The sequence below is a fragment of the Panthera tigris genome, chromosome F2, assembly GCF_018350195.1.
Source record: "Panthera tigris isolate Pti1 chromosome F2, P.tigris_Pti1_mat1.1, whole genome shotgun sequence".
NCBI lineage: Eukaryota > Metazoa > Chordata > Mammalia > Carnivora > Felidae > Panthera > Panthera tigris.
In genome coordinates this window covers 58,620,413-58,625,729 of record NC_056676.1, presented here as the reverse complement: position 1 = coordinate 58,625,729, position 5,317 = coordinate 58,620,413, and the positions used below count along the sequence as shown (strand labels likewise).

Here is a 5,317-nt window from a genome sequence, read left to right as displayed (position 1 = left end):
TTTACAGAATTAGTTCACTAAGAAAGTCACTAATGAGCAAACAGAACATGGGCTTTACTGAAGAGGAGTTCAAGAGACTGAACATCAATGCGGCAAAGTCCATTTTCCTCCCGGAAGATGAGAAGAGGAAGCTTCTTGATTTGCTCTACAAAGCCTATGGGATGCCATCTTTGGCTGCTGCAGCAGGGCAGCGTCCCTGAAGACGTCACGGCCACCTCTCCAAGCCCTCACCCTGTGGATGGAGGCTTCCTGACTCTGGGGGCTGGAACGACACTCCTACCTTTACTCCTTCAAGGAAGATCAGGGTTCCCATAGTCAGCTACTGCTGCTCTTGAAGACTGTGTGCCTGTTTCTGTCCACGTGAACACTTCGGCATGCTGTATCTCTCCTCGGACTGTGGACCAGAGTCTGGTTGAATCTGAAACCTTCCTATGGGGACTCATGATGAAAATCTGGTGCTCAATGAAGAAGCTAATGGCTAAAAAAAAAAAAAAAAAAGTTTTTTAGTTTCATTACAGAAAGTCACTAATGAGCAAACGAATAATGGCAGTAACAACAACAAAAAGCAGCAACAACAAATCCTGGCAAGTGGGAAGGCCTCTGATTTCCAGAGCTGTTGCCAAGATACATTATTTAAAACTTGAGGGCTCCTGGGTGGCTCAGTAGGTTAAGCATCTGACTTTGGCTCAGGTCATGATCTCACAGTTTGTGGCTCTGCGCTGACAGCTCCGAGCCTGGAGCCTGCTTTAGATTCTGTCTCTCTCTCTCTCTCTCTCTCTCTCTGTTCTTCCCTGCCTGTGCACTCTCTCTCTCTCTCAAAAATAAATAAATACACATTAAAACTTGAACACAGGTCAATTGAGACGGTCTTATTTGAGGATCCAAAACCAGAAAAAAAATATATATAAAAATGGAGGTTTATAGACCTGCAGGGCACTACCAAGCATAAAAATGTATGTCTAAAGTGACTTCTGGAAGAAGAAAAAAGGAGAAGAATAAGCAAGAGGGGAGGGGAGAGAGTAACAGGAGGAGTATTTGAAGATATAATAGCCCAAACTTGCTGGATTTGATTAAAAATATTAATCTGCATATGCATGCAGCTTAAAAAACTCCAAGAAGGAAAATTCAAAGGAATTCACATCTAGATACATTATAGTCACACTATCTAAAGCCAAAGATGGAAAGAGAATCTTGTAATCAAAAGGAGAGAAGCAGTTCACGAAGTCCTTGCAGCTATTTCCATTTTCAATGAGAAATTTTAGATGTTCCTCTTAAAATATGTCAAGTGGTATAAAGTTCCTTAAAATTCTTATTAGAGTACTAGACACAAAGGATTTGGAGACTAATAATTTAGGATAAAAGCAAGTCATGATTAATTTTACTGGAGTGGAATAAAAACAACTGTGTGAAAGATATTTTTAAATCATTATTAATTGAAAAGGAATATACGAATATAGTAAAATATTCAAGTAAAAAAGTATATGAAAAGAAATGTTTCCATTTTACCTATATCCAAGTACTGCTAATGCTTTCTTTAGTAGCCTATATATAGAAATGTAGACATGTACTTTTTTTCATAAAGGTCAGCATAATTTGCTTTTTTCTGTTCAATTTTTATTGCATCATCAGAAACTTAGCTCTGCAATCCAGCTAGATTTGGAGGGAAATAAGGAAAATATGGAACCCATAGAACTGCAGGGAGAGTACAAAGATTATAGGATATTTCCAGAAGAATGGGGTGGAGGGGTGCTTTCCTGAGCTACAGAAGGAATGGTCTGGTAGTTGAGATAAAACACAAGTCGATTTTTTCAGACTTATCCACAGTCGGCAATGGTTATCTTCTTGCCACTCTTGGATCCAAAGCATTCCTTGGCTTCCACAATATTCCTGCCCTCTTTCACCTTGCCAAAGACCACATGCTTGCCATCCAGCCACTCAGTCTTGGCAGTGCAGATGAAAAACTGGGAGCTGTTTGTGGTGGGTCCACCATTTGCCATGGACAAGATGCCAGGAGCCATATGCTTCAGGATGAAATTCTCATCAAAAATTCTTCCCATAGATGGATTTGGTGCCAGTGCCATAATGGCAAGTGAAGTCGTCACTCTAGTGCATAAACCCCAGAATAATCCTGTGAAAGCAGGAAACTTGATAGCCAAATCCTTTCTCCCCAGTACTCAGAGCACGAAAGTTTTCTGTTGTCTTTGGAACTTTGTCTGCAAACAGCTCGATGGTAGCCCAAGGGCTCGCCATCCACCGTGTGGTGGAAAAACACCATGGGGTTGACCATGGCTGGGCAGCAGCGTCTCCAAAACATAATCTGCTTTTTAACAGCAAAATCTGCTAATCTCCCATATCACAGATATCTCTGCCTCTAATTCTTTAGAATCCCATATTTTATTGTAATATTCCAAACTACTTAGATGGTTTCAATATTTGACTTAGAAAATTAGATTTCAGATTAACCTTCAAGGTAGCAGTTTTCTAGTTGACCTTGACGTAAAAGGCATGGAAGATAGAAGGAACAACCACAGGGGAGGTAGGAAAATGTGAAACAGTAGTGCATTGCAAAGAATGAGTGTGGTCTGTGATTGCTGCAGCCGGTTACCCACATGACAGATGTGGTAGCAAAGTGTGGGGTTGCCCTCAGAGTCATCAGCTTCTTGTTAACCTGTGGATTTTACTTTCCTATTAAAAATATACACAATAGGGGTGCCTGGGTGGCTCAGTCACTTGGGCGTCCGACCTCGGCTCAGGTCATGATCCCACGGTTCGTGGGTTTGAGCCCCGCATCGGGCTCTGTGCTGACAGCTCAGAGCCTGGAGCCTGCTTCGGATTCTGTGTCTGCCTCTCTCCCTGCCCTTCCCTCACTCACGCTCTGTCTCTCTCTCGAAAATAAATAAGCGTTAAAAAATTAAAAATATATATATATACACAATAGCCAAAAATGGAGCAACAAGCAAGCCAAACGTCATCAAACTCCTCACAACTTTCTGAAACATAGCTTCTGTAAGCAAAACATTGTAATAAACTTGCTTATTTTGGGAACTCATAATGTCTGAAACAATTTGTGCAAATTAAAAAATAGTATTCCTTAGAAATTATGCAGGTGAGAAGCATCTTTGCACCAGTGTTAATGTATTTTAAGTAATCACGAATTAATGAATGTGGTCTTGGCTATGATATGACAACAAATTATTGTATAAATTGTATCATACAGGGTAATGTTAAAACTCTGTATCTTAGAAATAAACTGAGTACCAATAAGAGGAAACCAAAATTTGATTGGAATTCTAGGAGCATGGAATTACTCCCAAAATAGCAACCAAAATTTTATTAGAACAAGAGATGTATGTAAGCCTCTAAGAACCGTTAGAACTGTGTAATATGCACCATTTTATTGAATGCTAGAATTTATGATTGCATATAAATATAACTGAGTTGCACTGAGTACTTTGGGAACTCAATTAAATTTCCCCCCTTCCTTAGATGTTAGATAAAAACACAACATAGAGCAACATCTTCAGACAACGTCATGGCAGGAACCTTATTTTAAATCTTCATACCATCCCAAGCATCATGTCAAAATATGTATTAAAGCAGATTTTACAACCCCATCTGTATAGTAATGTGGGATGGGAGAATTTCTTCTTTGCCTACACAAACTGAAACGATTGGCAGGGTGTTTCTCCTTGCTTATGCATGCCACTTCATTCCTTGTAGTTCCCAGGGAACCATAGTGTCATAGAAATTTTAAACTGCAGAATAGGAAACCTAAAACCCTATGTGATAGATAAAGAAATGCTTCTTAAGAAGACTAAGCTACTCACCTACTGTCATACAACAGTTGACATCAAAACTGAGATTACAAGCCAAGATTCTCATAAAAAATGGAGACCTTTGAAAAACTGTAATTCTGTTACTTTTATTAAATGTTACATAAACTAACATGGATTCGCCAACAAATCTAAATGTGGATACATAATATACTTTTATATTTCAACAAAATACCAATGGTAAGTTACTTGTTTTGTCCCATTAATCTCTCCCTGGCCCTCCTTTTACTTATGCACTCAGGACGACTCCAAGACTTGAGTCAGTACCTGAAGAGTAAAGTTAATCCTGGACACTCTATAGTTTGAGGTGCAGAAATAGTATCACCTGCAAGAAAAAAAGCAAAAAAGAAAAGAAAAGCCAAGCCTAGAAGGAACCTTCTACCTGCCTTTCAGAAAATGAGTAAGCTAAATCAACTGTGTGTGATATTAGGCTTGCTCAGATAACAAAAAATCGGTTTGGGAGTCACAGCTGTAACTGTTGACTACTCTGCCCCCAGAGTGAATGGATGGCAGAGGGGGACTAACAACATCACGAAATAAGTAAGCAGTTCTTTTAGATGAATAAACTCAAGGGAAATGAGTGTGAACAGGGACCGACCTTCTAAAGCAATCGGGAATGAGGACTTCTGCATGTGTGGCTGGAGGAAAGGAGGTAAGGGACATAGAAATAGGCAAGAGGCAGTGAATACTGGTGTTCTAAAAATACCACACTGTTATTTAAGACTCAGAACTACAGGGACGCTGCAGACACGGTAGATACGTCTGAGAAGCATGAAGCAGGAATCCCCACCTGTAAGGGACAGAGGCCGGGCCGGAGAATACCAGTTGTCTACCTGGACTTCTAGTGCGTCTTTCCTCACACAATTAAGAGCATCATGCACAGATAACTGCGTGTGTCTGGGAAAGAGACCTCCAGAGGAGAGTGGGAGGGATTTGGTAGATTTTCCTGGTAATTACTGTGCCACTGTGGAGAATAGATCTCTGAGACAATCAGCTTTGTGCAAGTCCCAATACACAGATTTGTAATCTCTCGTATTTCATAATATTCTAGCATATCTACGTTCTATAATGAAAAGAAAATCATGCACACACGTTAATAAGAAAATTTGGATTTGAAATAATATCCAGTTTCTCAAGGCATGAGACAGACCTGTATTTCTTATTGACATAGAAAATTGTCATTTTTCTCTAAGTCTGAAGAATGTTTATTCCTAGGTGATCTATGTTTTATAAAGAATTTATATATTATTTAATGTCATCTTTCATAGAAGATCAAAAAACTGTCTTTACATACAGTTACACTGCCATGGGCACTAGCTACATATATAATTAGTATTTTATTTATTTTTCTACATTTTATAAAATTTAATGTACTTCCATTTATGACCAGGGGTGATAGACAAGATTAATTTTTATCACTATAAGAAGTTGTCCATTTCCTGTAGGCTAATGAAGGAAGCCCAGGGTCTCTTGCTGCCTTGAAA

General features: G+C 39.2%; 1 pseudogene; it reads right to left on the bottom strand.

Annotated features, from left to right (window-relative positions):
• Window positions 1–1,814: 1,814 nt before the first annotated feature.
• On the bottom strand, window positions 1,815–2,287 carry LOC102965069 (annotated as a pseudogene).
• Between the last annotated feature and the right edge of the window lie 3,030 nt (window positions 2,288–5,317).